Below are 19,128 nucleotides of genomic sequence, written 5' to 3' on the forward strand. Positions count from 1 at the left end.
CTTGCCTTGCTTTTCTTGGGTCATCCTTGCCTTGCTTGGGCCATGTCGTGCCCTTGCTTACCTTTCTTGGGTCATGCCTTGCCTTGCTTGGGCCATGTCGTGCCCTTGCTTACCTTTCTGGGTCATGCCTTGCCTTGCTTGGGCCATGTCGTGCCCTTGCTTACCTTTCTTGGGTCATGCCTTGCCTTGCTTGGGCCATGTCGTGCCCTTGCTTACCTTTCTTGGGTCATGCTTGCCTTGCTTGGGCCATGTCGTGCCCTTGCTTACCTTTCTGGGTCATGCCTTGCCTTGCTTGGGCCATGTCGTGCCCTTGCTTACCTTTCTTGGGTCATGCTTCCTTGCTTGGCCATGTCGTGCCCTTGCTTACCTTTCTTGGGTCATGCCTTGCCTTGCTTGGGCCATGTCGTGCCCTTGCTTACCTTTCTTGGTCATGCCTTGCCTTGCTTGGCCATGTCGTGCCCTTGCTTGCCTTTCTTGGGTCATGCTTACCTTGCTTGGGCCATGTCGTGCCCTTTACCTTTCTTTCTTGGGTCATGCCTTGCCTTGCTTGGGCCATGTCGTGCCCTTGCTTACCTTTCTTGGGTCATGCCTTGCCTTGCTTGGGCCATCGTGCCCTTGCTTACCTTTCTTGGGTCATGCTTACCCTTGCTTGGGCCATGTCGTGCCCTTGCTTACCTTTCTTGGGTCATGCCTTGCCTTGCTTGGGCCATGTCGTGCCCTTGCTTACCTTTCTTGGGTCATGCTTGCCTTGCTTGGGCCATGTCGTGCCCTTGCTTACCTTTCTTGGGTCATGCCTTGCCTTGCTTGGGCCATGTCGTGCCCTTGCTTACCTTTCTTGGTCATGCTTCCTTGCTTGGGCCATGTCGTGCCCTTGCTTACCTTTCTTGGGTCATGCCTTGCCTTGCTTGGCCATGTCGTGCCCTTGCTTACCTTTCTTGGGTCATGCCTTGCCTTGCTTGGGCCATGTCGTGCCCTTGCTTACCTTTCTTGGGTCATGCCTTGCCTTGCTTGGGCCATGTCGTGCCCTTGCTTACCTTTCTTGGGTCATGCTTGCCTTGCTTGGCCATGTCGTGCCCTTGCTTACCTTTCTTGGGTCATGCCTTGCCTTGCTTGGGCCATGTCGTGCCCTTGCTTACCTTTCTTGGGTCATGCCTTGCCTTGCTTGGGCCATGTCGTGCCCTTGCTTTCCTTTTCCTTGGGCCATGTCGTGCCCTTGCTTGCCTTTCTTGGGTCATGCTTTGCCTTGCTTGGGCCATGTCGTACCCTTGCTTACCTTTCTTGGGTCATGCCTTGCCTTGCTTGGGCCATGTCGTGCCCTTGCTTACCTTTCTTGGGTGATGCTTACCTTGCTTGGGCCATGTCGTGCCCTTGCTTACCTTTCTTGGGTCATGCTTACCTTGCTTGGGCCATGTCGTACCCTTGCTTACCTTTCTTGTGTCATGCCTTGCTTTGCTTGGGCCATGTCGTGCCCTTGCTTACCTTTCTTGGGTCATGCCTTGCCTTGCTTGGGACATGTCGTGCCCTTGCTTACCTTTCTTGGGTCATGCCTTGCCTTGCTTGGGCCATGTCGTGCCCTTGCTTACCTTTCTTGGGTCATGCTTACCTTGTTTGGGCCATGTCGTGCCCTTGCTTACCTTTCTTGGTCATGCCTTGCCTTGCTTGGGCCATGTCGTGCCCTTGCTTGCCTTTCTTGGGCCATGTCGTGCCCTTGCTTGCCTTTCTTGGGTCATGCTTACCTTGTTTGGGCCATGTCGTGCCCTTGCTTGCCTTTCTTGGTCATGTCTTGCCTTGCTTGGGCCATGTCGTGCCCTTGCTTACCTTTCTTGGGTCATGCCTTGCCTTGCTTGGGCCATGTCGTGCCCTTGCTTGCCTTTCTTGGGTCATGTCTTGCCTTGCTTGGGCCATGTCGTGCCCTTGCTTGCCTTTCTTGGGTCATGGATTGCCTTGCTTGGGCCATGTCGTGCCCTTGCTTGCCTTTCTTGGGTCATGCATTGCTTTGCTTGGGCCATGTCGTGCCCTTGCTTGCCTTTCTTGGGTCATACCTTGCCTTGCTTGGGCCATGTCGTGCCCTTGCTTAGAGCCAACAAATTTTTTTTCAAAAAAAAGAATTTTTTTTGAATTTTTTTAGAATTTTTTTGAATTTTTTTTTTTTTCAAAAAAATAATTTTTCGCGTCAAATCGGATCTCGGACAAAAAATTATGCGTCAAATCCGTCGAATGATCCAAAATTTTCAATCCGTCTAATGTCATGGGCATGTGTGGTGTCGTAGGGGGGCCGACCATTCCCAACGGTACCCAACGGTGCCCACAAGAGAGTTTTAAGCCAACCTTGACCATCCATCCTTCCACTCTCACCCTCCCCCTATAGAGGTTTATTTTGAATTAGCTAAATTTTCCTAGTGAACACCCAAGTGACAGTAACATAATAATGGCTCAAAACTTGAGTTTTTGTCATAATAATGCCCCGTTTTTTTTGTTGGAAAACCTTATATGGGCATTAAGCTTAATTTTCATGAATTTTTTTTTTCAAAAAAATTATTTTTGTTTTCCTAAAATAGGGAAAATAAGGGTAAAAACTGGAAAAATAAGGGAAAATTTCAAAAAAATCTCAAAAAAATCCCAAAAAATCCCAAAAAATTCAAAAAAATCCCAAAAAATTATTGGTGTTGAAATTTTTTATTTTTGGACCTAGGGGGGTGCCCGTGTGGTCCCGGGTTGCTATTTTAGGGGTAAAAACGGGGAAAATCCCAAAAAATTCAAAAAAATCCCAAAAAATCCGAAAAAATAGGAAAAGACATATAAATATATATATAGAAAACATTGGTGTTGAAATTTTTTATTTTGGGACCTCGGGGGGTGCCCGTGTGGTCCCGGGTTGCTATTTTTGGAAAGTTTTCGGGAAAATTCATTCATAGTGGTCATTATTGTGCATGTGGTCCGATCGTTTTGCCTTGGGCCATGCCTTGGGTCCGATTGTTGTGCCTTGGGCCATGCCTTTCCCTTGCGTGCTTATGGATGCCATGCCCTTGGTCCATGTCAATGCGATCGTTAGGAATGCAACACAGAAAACCATCACTCGCCCAAGGCCTGTATAGCACTTGGAGCAAACACTGAAGAGGTTTATCGGCGTGCGGTTCACGGAGCCCGCCAGCTAAAAAAACCAAACACCACTCACACGCGTAGCGTACCGCTTGGCCAAGAAACAACGAGCTTGCATCCCACGACCACAAAGTGGCCGCAAGGATGGGCTAGATGTCCCCCGACTAGCACCGTTTGACGTGAAAGAAACAAACAAATCGAGGCGGGACAACACTGGCTAAGGTTAGCTAACACAACGTCAACTAGAATTGGACTGCACCCACATGCCGCTTGATATCGCCCGCATCCGGGAACGGTCCGCATCGAGTTTCGGAAACATTAGCACACTAAAGCCAAAAGGGACAAGAGGTTTGTTCAAAGATCGACGACGAGATTTAGTCCGCTCTCTAGTGTGCTGCTTGGTCCTCTGCCCGCACACAAGAACAGTCCGAATCCGGTCATCGAGGCCCAAGCTCCCCTCGACTATAGTACCCGTTCCAGGTTTGCTCGAAGGAACGACGACGAGATTTAGTATGCTCTTGTGTGCTTCTTGGTCCGTTGCCCGCACACTAGAACACACCGCATCCGATCATGGATTCCCAAGCTCCCCTACAATACCTACGAGGTTTGTTCGAAGGACGACGTCAACTAGATTTTAGTCCGCGCTCGTGGGCTGCTCGGTCCGCTGCCCGCAAGAACAGACCGCATCCGGTCGACAAGTCCCAAACTCCCCTCCGCTAACCCATCCGAGAGACGACCGCGGGACCATTGCGGCATACGAAAAAACGAGGTCAAGTCGGGACGTTAGCCGTATTGCGGGCCAAATCCACCACCGTCATCCCCCGACTTTACGGAGCCGAAAAATTCCCTCAATGCATCGTTGGATTTTTTTTTCTAAACAACGAAAACTCAAGGTCAAGTCGGTACTATGGCCGTGTCGCAGGCCAATTCCACAACCGTCATCCCCCGAAATACTCCGTCAATCGAACCGTAACACCTTTCTTTGCTTACCTTGCTTGGGATATGCCTTGCCATGCCTTCTCCTTGCCTTTCTTTGCCACGACTTTCCCTTGCTTACCTTGCTTGGGCCATGCCTTGCCACGACTTGCCCTTACATGCCTTTCTTTGCCATGACTTGCACTTGCTTGCCTTGCTTGGGCATGGCGTGCCCTTACTTACCTTTCTTGGGTCATGCTTACCTTGTTTGGGCCATGTCGTGCCCTTGCTTACCTTTCTTGGTGAAGGAAATAATGCCCTTGGTCCAAGTATGCATTCTATGTTAAGTCTAATAAATGCGGTTCAGTATTAATTAACAAGTTAATAATTCAGTGAGATCAAGTGAGCTGAATGCCTAGCTAGAGGCCGCTTTAGTTCAAGTGGAATTAATGATATTAATGCACAGCTTACTCTTGACTGAACCCGTAGGGTCACACAAATAGTACGTAAACGGATCAAGTATTTAATAGCATTAAATACTCCATCTATGAATATTCGGAACCGACGGATCTTGATTTCAGTGGGAGCTAAGATCGTCACAGGCAAGGAATGAATACTCCGGAAACGATGATATTGCCGGAAACGGAAATATGGATCGTATCGGAAATATAAATATTATCCAAGTCGTAGATGTTGCCGGAAACGGAAACATGGTACGTGTCGGAAAATATTATCGGAAATGGAAATATTGCCAGAATCGGAAATATTGCCGGAAACGGAAATATTGTCAGAATCGGAAATATTACCGGAATCGGAAAATAATTCCGGAAACGGAAATATTAAATATTTGTTCGAAACGGAAATTAATTCCGGAATCGGAAATATTAAATATTGTTCGTATCGGAAATGAATTCCGGAATCGGAAAATTTAATCGGAAGCGCATCGTACGAATAAGCATCGGACGAGGCCTGCCGGACGAGGCCCAGCACGAAGCCAGGCCATCGCCCAGCAAGCCAAGCGCGCCGCACAAACAGCCACGCCAGGCCCAGCGCAAGGCCAGGCCCAGCAGGCTGCGCGCAGCGCGCAGCGCGCACAGCGCGCACAGCACGCGCAGCGCGCGCGGGCGCTGAGTGGGCTGCTGCTCGCGCGCACGCATGGGGCCCATCGTGGCTGCCGTGCGTGTGTGTGCAAGTGTTTGTGTTCGTGCACGTTTCCTAAAACATGCAGAGTTCGGTTAATGATTAAATTCCTAATTCTATTTGATAAATTAATTAAATTAGAGTTCTTGTAGGATTCTAGGTTTAATTAATTTGTATCTGAATAGGATTTCGATTCCCTTTCCATACCGCTATAAATATGAGGCTAGGGCTCGTAATTTATAACACAAGTTTCAAAGTGAGTTTTTGAGAAAAAAAATTCAGTCACACATTTGCCTATAAAGTGCCGAAAATAATAGTACCTTAAGGGCGATTCTAGTTGGTCAATCTTAAGGCGGATCCGGACGTGCTGTGGACTATCTACGGAGGGACGACACTTGGAGTCCTAAAGACTTGTTCTTGTTCGGTTCGGGCGCAGCTAGGGAAGGCACGCAACAAAGAGTATGCATCTAATCTATGCTAAATGATTATGTGTAAATAATATGTTTTCCTGGGTTTATGGTTTTTCCGCATGATTTATGAATTGTCATATGTATCATAACCTAACAGTGGTATCACGAGCCCCTTATTATTTTCATAATCTAAATTGCATGAACATGGTTAAATATTACAAATTTGCAAGAATTAAAAGGGGTGATTAATTTTCGTAATTGTTAATTAATTGCAAATTGCGTTTATTTAATTATACGTACGCAGTTTTTCGGCAGTTTCTTCGTTACTCATCCGAATTGAGTGATTTTTGTGTCAATTCCGCATGTAAAAGGCATTCTAAAATTTTGACAAAAATTAGTATTTTTCTGCCGAACCCAGAATTCTCAAATTCGAAGCCTAACTATGACTTTTCGAAGGTTTTAGTTTTTCGAATGCAAAATTTCGTAAATTTAAGATGTTAAATTAAATATTTGTGATTCTTGTTGATAAATCTTGAATTTTTGATTGACCTACTGCATATGTTTAACAAGTTTGAATGCCTAGTCTTGTTAATTATGCAATCTAATTATTAATTATGATTAATTTGTTGAAAATTAGAATAATTTAGAATTAATTTGATTTTCATAATTAATTGTAATTTAATTAGAAACCTATGATTAAAAACCACCATAAAAATTGTAAATTTACGATAAATTTTAATTTTTATGACCTAGACTTGAATCCATAACAATCGGAAATCAATTGGATAATAAATTTTCGATTTTTTCGCCCTAAAAATTATGAAATTAATATTATTTATTAATTTGTCATTAATTTTAAATATAAATTTTAAATTTTTATGCGATTCGTTCATATAACTTGCACGCACGAAGCAATGGACGCTTCGTGTTACCCTTAAGGGGTGTTGTATAATGCGGGCATGCGACGACGAGCAAGGGAGCTCGTCGCCCGTGCGGCACGAATGCAATGAGCAAGGGCGTAGTGCACGAGCACAAGGCAGCAGCCCTGCCTTGTGTCGTGTGCCACGACCAATGGACGAATGGGCATGGGCGTAGGGCGAGCCAAGGCAGTCGCGTGTGGGCAGCAAGCGAGCTGCGCCACAACGCGCGCTGCCTCGCACAAGAGCGCGCAGCCTCGCGCGCAGCGAGCGCAAGCTCGCGTGCCACGAGCGCTGCGCCTAGCATTGCTCGCGCGCACAGCGAGCGATGGCTCGCGCGCCCAGCGAGCGATGTCGCGCGCCCAGCGAGCGATGTCGCGCGCCCAGCGAGCGATGTCGCGCGCCCAGCGAGCGATGTCGCGCGCGCACTGCGAGCGATAGCCCGCGTGCGATGAGCGCTGGCGCGCGCAGCGAGCACCAATGCGTGCGGAGGCTTGCGATAGGGATGCAGCAGCTATGCGACGAGCGCATGGGCTGCGCGCACATGGCCAGCAATGGCTGTGTGCGTGCGGCCCATGGGCATGCAACGCGTAGGGTGTTTGCGTTACGATTAGATCGTTCTGAATGTTTAATTTGAAAATTTCAGTTCACATAATTTTAATTAATTTTAAAATTAATAATTTAAATTATTTTCTTGGATTCTAATTATTTTACTAAAATTAAAATCATGAATTAATTTAAATGCGACTGAAATTAAATTAAACTTTTTGGATTCAATTATAAATTTATATGAGCTTTAAATTTTAATTAAATTTGTATGTTTCCGGTTAGACTTGAAATACATTTTTATGTTTAAAATTGGTAAAGCATATGAATTTATTGGTTTAAGTGGGAGCGTTTTTTAGTCATAAACTCTTGATTAGGTCTACAAATCCTTAAGGTTAAAACAACTTGATTAGAATTAATAAGGACTGAATAATTGGTAGATTATTGGTGCCCTTGATTAATTGCTGCAAATGTTTACGTGATGCATAATGTGTTTTACTAACCAGCTATGTGGGCCATTCATGATAATGAATGGGTGAATGGTATATATTGTATATGTACTGTTTTGCAGGTTATGAAGTGACTAGTATGGCCCAAATAGGATAGAAAATATGGTCTGCGTACCATTAATTTGAATGTCATTGGTCTAAAGTACCAAAGTTATTTTTCAATTCAAATATGGTCTGCGAACCATCAAATAGTTGTAATTAGTTATAGCTTATCCTATTTGAAGAAAATGGTGCCTCCCACGGAGATTTTCAAGACGGACTTTGAAGTCAAAGCTTCAAGATGAAGTCGGGCCATACTAGATCACAAATATCTTATGCATGTTTTAAGTTATTTATTGTTTTAAATATGTCTTAAAATGCATGAGATCAAAAGCTTGATTATGTTGCATGATTAAGGATTTTAGTTCACTTAAAATCTAACCAACATAGTAAGAGCCTTAAGTTCCAAACTTAAAAATTGAGTTAAAAGGTGCCATGCCAAAATATACACTTGCTTGGATATCCTTTACATCAATCTAGTAACAGTTTTCGCTCAGCGAGGTGTTACTTATTGGTCCTAAAGGGGCAAGGTACACAAATAATTGTGAGTACATGTTAGTTTTGGTGAAACTCAACGATATAAGTAAGGAGTCCTTTTATGTCGTGGCAAATTCGATAGGTTTACCTAATAAGTTCTTAGACGTACCTATCAACCAAGAATAGTTTTTAGACTATTAGCAAAAGGCTTTTGCTTACCTAAGATGGTCTAGGATTAAGTCGACAAACTGTGCTTAGTTCTTCAATGATTTTAGGATCTTGGAATCATTTTATTCACACCTGCCGGAACACATAATTTGAATAAAATGCTTAATAAACATTGAATTATGCATGTATGCCAGAATTTAAGTTTATTAAGAGAAACTGTGAATGGTTATTTATTTGTTTATTCTTTTCAATTGTAGTTTTTAATATGGCAAACAACAATTCATTCAACATTCGATCAATTCTCGAAAAGGAGAAGTTGAACGGGAAAAACTTCCTTGACTGGCAAAGGAACTTGCAAATAGTTCTTATGCAGGAAGAAAAGGAGTATGTCCTAGATGAGGCGATGCCCGAAGCTGCAGGCGACGGGGTCACTCAGGCAGCCCTCAATCGTTGGATTGATGCCAACAAGGATGTGAAATGTCTAATGCTCGCCACCATGAGTGCGGATCTGCAGAAAACGTTCATCAACTCAGATGCTTTCACAATCATCAGTGAGTTGAAGAACATGTTCCAAGATCTGGCTCGAGTCGAAAGATTCGAGACTCATAGGCAAATTCTTGAGACCAAGCTTAAGAAAGGCGAGCCCGTAAGTCCACATGTTCTCAAAATGATTGGACTCATTGAGAATATGAGTCGGCTGGATCAGCAATTTTCTCAGGAAATGGCTATAGACACCATCCTCCATTCTCTTCATAGCGGGTATGATCAGTTCAAACTGAACTACAGTATGAATAGTCTGGACAAAACGCTCACTGAGCTTCACGGTATGCTGAAGACCGCTGAAAAGACGCTCAAAAGTGATAAGCAGGATGTGCTTATGGTGCGTGGGGGCAAGTTCAAGAAATCTGGAAAGAAGAGGAATGCTAAGAAAGGTGGCAACAAAGCCAGCCAAACTAAGCAAACTGGCGCCAAATCTGCAAAGAGAAAGGTCAGTCAACCCACTTCTGAATCCGAATGCTTCTACTGCAAGAAGAAGGGGCATTGGAAGAGAGATTGCTTGAAGCTAAAGGAAGATCAGAAGAACGGAACAGTCGTTCCATCTTCAGGTATTTTCGTTATAGACTGTATACTTGCTAATTCAACTTCTTGGGTATTAGATACTGGTTGTGGCTCACACTTATGTTCCAATCCACAGGGACTAAGAAGAAGTAGAAAGTTAAGCAAGGGTGAAGTCGACCTACGAGTGGGAAATGGAGCACGGATTGCTGCATTAGCTGTAGGAACTTACTATTTGTCGTTGCCCTCCGGGCTAGTTTTGGAACTGGAAGAATGTTTCCATGTTCCAAGTCTTACTAAAAACATCATCTCAGTTTCTTGCTTAGATGCTAAGGGATTTTCCTTTATAATAAAAGACAATAGTTGTTCGTTTTATTTTAAAGAGATGTTTTATGGATCTGCTAGATTAGTCAATGGACTTTATTTATTAGATCACGACAAACAAGTATATAACATAAATACCAAAAAGGCCAAAAAGGATGATTCAGATCTCACCTATCTGTGGCATTGTCGATTAGGCCATATAAACTTGAAACGCTTAGAAAGACTTCAAAGGGAAGGAATTCTAGAATCATTTGACTTAGAGGATTATGGTAAATGCGAATCGTGTTTACTTGGCAAAATGACGAAGCAACCTTTCTCTAAAGTTGGAGAAAGAGCAAATGAACTATTGGGTTTAATCCATACAGATGTATGTGGACCAATGAGTACAAATGCTAGAGGTGGTTTCAGCTACTTTATCACTTTCACTGATGACTTCAGTAGGTATGGTTATATCTACCTAAATCCTTTGACAAATTCAAGGAATTTCAGAGTGAAGTAGAGAATCAATTAGGCAAGAAGATCAAGGCACTGCGGTCTGATAGAGGCGGTGAATATCTGAGCTATGAATTTGATGACCATCTGAAAGAATGTGGAATTCTATCAGAATTGACTCCTCCTGGAACACCACAATGGAACGGTGTGTCAGAACGGAGGAACAGAACCTTGCTAGACATGGTCAGGTCAATGATGGGTCAGGCCGAACTTCCATTAGAATTTTGGGGACATGCACTAAATACAGCTGCACTCACTATAAATAGAGCTCCGTCTAAAGCTGTCGAAAAGACTCCATACGAATTATGGTTTGGAAAGCCTCCAAATGTGTCTTTTCTTAAGATTTGGGGATGTGAAGTATAGGTCAAACGATTAATTTCAGACAAACTTCATCCAAAATCTGACAAATGTATCCTTGTGGGCTATCCAAAGGAAACAAAGGGGTATTACTTCTACAATACATCTGAGAACAAAGTGTTTGTTGCTCGAGATGGTGTCTTTTTGGAGAAGGATCACATTTCCAAAATGACAAGTGGGAGAAAAGTAGACCTCGAAGAAATTCGAGTCGAACAACAAACTCTAGAGAATGCTCAAGATGACATTCAGGATGAAACTCAGAGATCTTTAGAAGAATCTGGTGAGAATCATGGTCAATCTAGAAATGTTACCCCGCGTAGATCGCAAAGATATAGATCTCAACCGGAAAGGTACTTAGGTATTTTGACGAACGAGAGCTATGACGTTCTATTACTTGAAAGTGATGAACCTGCGACTTACAAGCAAGCTATGACGCACTACTACAAAAATGGGCAAAGAGACCCTTCCAAAATGGCATAAGAGACCCCTTTTGAGGAGGTCTCTATCTCAGAGGTCTCTTTGATTAAGAGACCCTCTCATCTAAAGGAGGTCTCTTTGTTAGAAACAAGAGACCCCTTAGGCAAGAAAGGGGGTCTGTTATATAAAGCATTAAAAAAATAATTAAGAAGGGGAAAAGACCCATTCTTAAAGATATGAGGTCTCTTTGTTAATTAAATTCAGATCTCATATGGAAGAAAAGGGGTCTCTTTGAATTTTTGTTATTTTTTTAATTCAACAAACTCAGACCCCCTATTTCCCCTAACGGGTCTCTTTGATAATTTTTAATTTTAAAAAAAAAGAATATTTATGCCGACATGTCTGCATATTGATAATTGCTTATATTACCAACCGAAAAATAAACAAATATTACATCCAAAATCTTCTACACAAAATTACAAATTACTCATTCATGATTGTAACTTTCATATATAAATCTAAATTTTACCTCTAAAAATACAAAAAATGTGCAACTACAGGAATAAAATCTCGTTACAACCTAAATAAACCCACTAAAAAATATACTATGTATATCTCTGAAGTCGTACACCCAAATTGACGAGAGCTAACCAGTAATCTTCATAAATGACTATAAGTAAGAGGTGGATTACCCCATTCTGTTGAAAGATTTTACAAAAAGTCGATTCAAGGAATTAGCCAAAACAAATATTCAACCAAATAGAAAGAGCTCAAAATGAGCAAATTCATCATCAGTTAATAATATAGCTCCAGTTTTAAGTAATACATCTGAGTCAAATGTAGGTTGCATGTACCTTATCTATGACCACCAGGATCAAATAGTGTATGCCTCACAGGAGAGAACCTCGATCCCTTGTTGAGATCCATATTTCTGTGAACACCAACATATAGTAATTAGAAAGTAATCTGCTAAAAAGAACAAATTACAACACGTGGAAAGAGGTTTTTTAAACTCTCAAACAATACTGATAATATGAATCGGGGAAGAAGAGAGATCAAACATTACATCAACACAGAGCATCTAACGCTTGATAATATTGATCCGTATCATACTCAAAGCAAAGATTTTTTATGTTCAACTGGAAAAAATTCAAAAAGAAAAACAAAAACGCGCAAAATCAATTGCGTGTAAGATCATTGTATCTATGTGTGTTTTGTTATACTCGATCAATGTAAAACTCTTCCAACGTCTCTAAACTGGAAAAACATGTAATCAAGAAAAATTTATCAAGGGTCTATTTGCCTAATATGTTAGCTATGACATAAAAATACTTCTAATAGTTCTAGAAACTAAAAACATCAACCATGCAGTTCCCCAGGAAAAAAAAACCTTTTCCCCTTTGTTTAGTGACTTTCCACTCACCTGCTCGGAATAAGGTTCAAATACGTACTCATACCGACTGCAGTAATGTACTATGCAAAGCTTCTCCTAGAAAACTAGAACAATATGCGCAATAAATTCCAGTATTTTGAGCTACTATTGGAACTGATTTCGTTCGGAACAATGATATACCAACAACTGATTTTGCTTTAGCTTATATGTATCCTAAGTTCCTGACCAATGGTGAGTATCATTCCAAACACATAATAATTGAAATATATTCACCAAATCAAGTATTACCAATCTAATAAAAATATAAAATGAATCTAAACCAAATACAATAATAATATCATAATCTACACAAAATAAAACGAAATACAAACGTCATAAAACCAGTTAAAGTTACAATTAACAAAAACAAAAATATCCAAATTACCTCTGGCTTTCTTGCCAATATCAGTAAATGGAGTTGGAGCCATCTCTTAGAAAGAAGCATAACACCAGTTAAGACGTCAAAAAATCAGTACATGAACTCAAATGCAGAACATAAAATTCAGTTCAAAATCGAACTACTGGTCAAATCATAAACACCTACAAACAAGAGCTGAAAATGGAACAAACAAAACTAAAGGTACATGGCATGCTGAAAATGAAAATTTAATTTAAATTAGAGAGTACCAAACAATAGTCAATCTCTTTGGTCCTTAACCCCTGATACAACAAATACAGTAGTTAAATCTAAAAACAGGAATATCTTGCATGACAATCATCTCCTGAACTTTTTCATGCCCCAAATTATTTTACAAAAAAGGAGCTATGTTGTATATTGCACATAAATAATTAAGAAGTTCCAAGTCATGAGGTTTCATAACTAACCTAGTTAATGGGTGAATTCAGCATTTGATGATGGCTCGTAGTAGTTAGACGTTGCAGTGGTGTGTGACAACATTAGTAGTGCTTGGATAAGACACAAGTTTGGAGGAAACGCTTTTACTTGGTATAATCAATAAGGTTTAATAACATATCCCTTTCATTTATGGTACACTTCTGTAAATCCATGCAGTATAGTTTACTAAATTTTGCCGCAGAGAATGGATTTCCTGGTTTTGATCTTTTTCAAACATTTTATCAAAAACAAAATCTAAGTAAAGAATAAGAAAATGGTTAGCTAGCCCAGAACCAGAAAGCTACTACCTCGATTAATATAAACCATATCAAGGAACAATATGTTATGGTAAGTTTATCATGTACTCATTCATCCGCCCCCTAAAAATGTACGCTGTTAACATACAGTGTTACCTGCAATGTTTGCAGTCGAGAAGAAAGGCTAGACAAGGCTTCCCGATGGATAGAAGTGCCAGCATTCAGAACTCCTGTGGATATGGATGACCTGCATAAGACGGCTCAGCCTTGTGGATGACATTGATAGTGCACAATCCCCAAAGTAACAAGGATAAGCAAGTAGAAAGTCAAAAGCAGCCAAATATCAATGGAGCTCCTATCCAATTAAGCCTAATATATTGGGCATACCTGAAAGCTACTACCTCGACAAATTCTGCATCAACCTAAAGCGGCAGAATTAAATTAGCAAAAATTGGAGTCTTCTTCCATAGTAGAAAAATACTTTGTATATGATATCAAGAGACCACTTACTCCTGTCTCTTCCTTAACTTCTCCGATGGCTGCTGCACATATATCCTCTCTGTACATGGTAAAAATAACCTATAGAAACTTACAACATGCACAAGGCAACAATAAATTGGAAGTGGAGAGTGAAAGTCTCTTAGCAATATACCTCATCCACGATTCCAATAGGGATATTCCAGACACCTGTTCCTCGAAGTCTACCACTCTTTTCCCGTACTACAAGCATCTACAAACACCGGCTGATCAAGCTCAATTAAACTAGAAATACAAAGTAAAACATAGAAAATAAGCTATCTGGAATTCTGGATTACGACTAAGATGAGTGACTCTGTAGTTAGGCATTAAAACCAATTCGCAGGACAGTCAAATGCACTATATAGAATTAAAACACTGTAGTTGGGCATTAAAACTGATTTGCAAAACAGTCAAATGCGCTATACAGAATTAGAACACTGTAGTTGGGCAATAAAACTGATTTGCAGGACAGTAAAATGCGCTGTACAGAATTATAGATATAGATCATTTTATGTAGAAGAATCTTAGGGGCAAGGAAAAACACTGCATACCTCTCTTTTCTCTGTTAAGACAATAGGACCAACTCCAACACGATGTGTAGCATTTGCAGGGAGTGTATTAATAGTTTCAGGAATCCAGTAAACCAGCATTAGATAACTTGGCTCTGCAAGATGATACCAAAAGCCTTCCTATAATCAACATAAGATGATTACAGAATGAAAGCTACAAATCCACAAAGTAGACTGGAAAGTTGATATCTTGTCGACTTCAGACTCAAAAGATATGCAGAACTAATCGATGTCAATCTAATTTCCTTTATTTGTGTTTCCCTGCTGTGGCATACCATGACCACAGTTTCAACAAGGTTTGCAAGTTCAATGGGAAGTTTTATCCACACACCCTTTTTGCCCTGCCAACACATAATGTGCATATGCATAAGCAATTAAAACAAGCTAGTCCGAAATGCAGTAACAACAACTATCATTCATGATTCATCAACTGTGATCTCAGTTCCTATCCAAACAGTTCGAACTCAAGACAGCCTAATAACTCAATCAATTCTTACACAACAGATGATAACTCAATCACTTAAAAAAAGTAGACAACCCAACCAGAGAGAAGAAAGCAACCAAAACCTAAAGATATAATTCTCTAAGTTCCCAGACTATTGGACTCGACCTTCGTCTGAGACTATTGGACTCACGTTTCCAGTGTCTACATCAAAAATTGAGTCTGTAGATCGGTGCCTCACCCATTCCAAGAAACTCTAGAAAAACAGTATTCAACAAACATGGAAAAACACTTTCAACATAAAACTGGAAAACCATTGAAATTTTAGAAATTCAGGGGAAATTGAAATTCAGGGCAAAGACAAAATAGCTAGGGTGAAATTGGGTTTTGAGAAAGTGTGGCGCCAGGAAATTAAAGAAAATAGAGACCTGTCATGTTAAATGACGGCTCTTTTGCTTTTTAAAATTATTTTAAACATTATTTTACGAGAAGGTGGTGAGTCCTTGATACATTAGAGACCCGTTAACTAACATAGAAGGTCTATTGTTTCTTATATTATATTAATTAAATAATTTTATTTATGCAATAAAGACCCGTTAAATAAGATAACGGGTCTCTTATTTTTGTCCTTTAATTTTAAATGGCCTATTCGACTTAAAAGAGAGCCGTTATCTATAATAATAGATCTTTTATATTGAAGAGACCCGTTATGTCGAACAAGGGGTCTTTTCTAAGGGATCTCTTTGCCCATTTTTGTAGTAGTGACGAGCCCTAGCTCCAAGCAATGGCAAGAAGCCATGCAATCTGAATTAGACTCCATGTCTGAAAACCAAGTATGGGATTTGGTCGATTTGCCAGATGGCTACCAAGCCATTGGAAGCAAATGGGTTTTCAAACTGAAAAAGGACAAGGATGGGAAACTTGAAGTTTTCAAAGCTAGATTGGTTGCAAAAGGTTACAGGCAAGTCCACGGTGTGGATTACGATGAAACCTTTTCACCAGTTGCAATGCTAAAGTCTATTCGAATAATGTTAGCAATCGCTGCATATTACGATTACGAAATATGGCAGATGGATGTCAAAACTGCTTTCTTAAACGGCGTTTTAACAGAAACTGTGTTTATGACACAGCCTGAAGGTTTTGAGGATCCAAAGAATGCTAAAAAGGTATGCAAGCTAAAGAAGTCAATCTACGGATTGAAGCAGGCATCCAGGAGCTGGAATATACGTTTTGATGAAGCAGTCAGTGACTTTGGTTTCATCAAGAACGCGGACGAATCTTGTGTATACAAGAAGGTCAGTGGGAGCAAAATTGCTTTCCTAGTATTATATGTCGACGACATATTGCTTATCGGAAATGACATTCCTATGTTGAACTCTGTCAAGATTTGGCTTGGGAAATGTTTTTCGATGAAGGATCTAGGAGAAGCACAGTACATATTGGGCATCAAGATTTACAGAGATAGATCTAAAAAGATGATTGGACTTAGTCAAAGCACTTATATCAATAAGGTGCTTGATAGGTTCAAGATGGCGGACTCCAAGCGAGGCTACCTACCCATGTCTCATGGAATGACTCTAAGCAAGACTCAGTGCCCAAAAACACTTGATGAGCGTAGACGAATGAATGGGATTCCATATGCATCATTGATTGGTTCAATAATGTATGCTATGATATGTACACGCCCGGATGTTGCGTACGCACTCAGTGCTACGAGCAGATACCAGTCAGACCCAGGAGAGGCGCATTGGACTGCTGCCAAGAATATTCTGAAGTACCTGAAAAGGCACAAAGATGACTTCCTGGTCTATGGTGGAGATGATGAATTAATTGTTAAAGGCTATACGGACGCAAGTTTCCAAACCGACAAAGATGATTTCAGATCACAGTCTGGGTTTGTCTTCTGCCTCAACGGAGGAGCAGTAAGCTGGAAAAGTGCTAAGCAAAGCACCATTGCGGATTCTATAACTGAAGCGGAGTACATTGCTGCACATGAAGCAGCAAAGGAAGCTTTATGGCTAAGGAAGTTCATAGGAGAACTTGGTGTAGTCCCCTCCATTAAAGGACCAATAGCCCTGTATTGTGATAATAACGGAGCTATTGCACAGGCAAAAGAGCCTAGACACCACCAGAGAGTCAAGCATGTACTTCGTAGATTTCACCTTCTACGAGAGTTCGTTGAAAGAAAAGAAGTCGAGATAAGCAAAATTGGAACTGATGACAACATATCAGATCCATTAACTAAACCTCTGCCGCAGGCGAAGCACAACTCGCACACTGCAGCTATGGGAATCAAGCATATTGGAGAATGGCTTTGATGTCTCTGTTTAATGTTTTAAAGTTTTAGAGTTTAAATCTTTGTAAAACATTATTGGTTAATCATTCACAATAAATGAAAAGAATTCATTTTTCCATTTAATTTGTGGTTTATTAAATGATGAGTCCCTTCAATTTGACGATATATTCAAGATAGACTGTCAGGACCAGTCCTGTGACTAAGAAATGTCTATCAAGTGAACTTGAATGTCAAAGGTTGAAAATGGTCCCTAATCGGAGTTTTCTATAAAATTGGACGCATAGAAAACGTTAGACGATTAGAATGCAAGATGACTAGTAGTTCTGTTTCTTGAACTATGTGGACATGGCAATGTCATAATCATTTGCATAGATACTTACTTTGGGAAGACTAGTATCGGACGAGACCTATGAAACTTTACTGTAAGAGATGAAAGTCTGTCATAAGTAAATTTCATTAAATTATTAGACACTAAATCCTCAATACCTGAGTGATTTGAGATTACTTGTTTGAGAACTGGTTGCTTTGACGTTGACCAACCGTCGCACCGTAAAAGGAGGCTATAAAGGCAACGCTCAGGTAATCACCTATCAAACGAAGTCTAATCTCAAGATCGCAAGATTGGGATTGTCCTCCCATAAATCGGGATGAGATGCTTAAAAGTTGTACAAGGCCACTCGGAGAGCTAGAAACTGTGAAATGCATGGCCGTGCTCGGATGAATCATAGGCTATGATTATCTGTTTATTTGATCATATGAACTCTGAAACCGAGGAACACCTCTGGACATAATAAGGATGACAACTCTTACCTTATGTTCAAGAGCAAGCATCGAGCGACAAAGGAATTAGGAAATGCACACTTGTCCCTAAGGACAAGTGGGAGACTGAAGGAAATAATGCCCTTGGTCCAAGTATGCATTCTATGTTAAGTCTAATAAATGCGGTTCAGTATTAATTAACAAGTTAATAATTCAGTGAGATCAAGTGAGCTGAATGCCTAGCTAGAGGCCGCTTTAGTTCAAGTGGAATTAATGATATTAATCCACAGCTTACTCTTGACTGAACCCGTAGGGTCACACAAATAGTACGTAAACGGATCAAGTATTTAATAGCATTAAATACTCCATCTATGAATATTCGGAACCGACGGATCTTGATTTCAGTGGGAGCTAAGATCGTCACAGGCAAGGAATGAATACTCCGGAAACGATGATATTGCCGGAAACGGAAATATGGATCGTATCGGAAATATAAATATTATCCAAGTCGTAGATGTTGCCGGAAACGGAAACATGGTACGTGTCGGAAAATATTATCGGAAATGGAAATATTGCCAGAATCGGAAATATTGCCGGAAACGGAAATATTGTCAGAATCGGAAATATTACCGGAATCGGAAAATAATTCCGGAAACGGAAATATTAAATATTTGTTCGAAACGGAAATTAGTTCCGGAATCGGAAATATTAAATATTGTTCGTATCGGAAATGAATTCCGGAATCGGAAAATTTAATCGGAAGCGCATCCTACGAATAAGCATCGGACGAGGCCTGCCGGACGAGGCCCAGCACGAAGCCAGGCCATCGCCCAGCAAGCCAAGCGCGCCGCACAAACAGCCACGCCAGGCCCAGCGCAAGGCCAGGCCCAGCAGGCTGCGCGCAGCGCGCAGCGCGCACAGCGCGCACAGCACGCGCAGCGCGCGCGGGCGCTGAGTGGGCTGCTGCTCGCGCGCACGCATGGGGCCCATCGTGGCTGCCGTGCGTGTGTGTGCAAGTGTTTGTGTTCGTGCACGTTTCCTAAAACATGCAGAGTTCGGTTAATGATTAAATTCCTAATTCTATTTGATAAATTAATTAAATTAGAGTTCTTGTAGGATTCTAGGTTTAATTAATTTGTATCTGAATAGGATT

Source organism: Spinacia oleracea, unplaced genomic scaffold (genome assembly GCF_020520425.1).
Source record: "Spinacia oleracea cultivar Varoflay unplaced genomic scaffold, BTI_SOV_V1 SOVchr0_008, whole genome shotgun sequence".
Classification (NCBI taxonomy): Eukaryota; Viridiplantae; Streptophyta; class Magnoliopsida; order Caryophyllales; family Amaranthaceae; genus Spinacia; species Spinacia oleracea.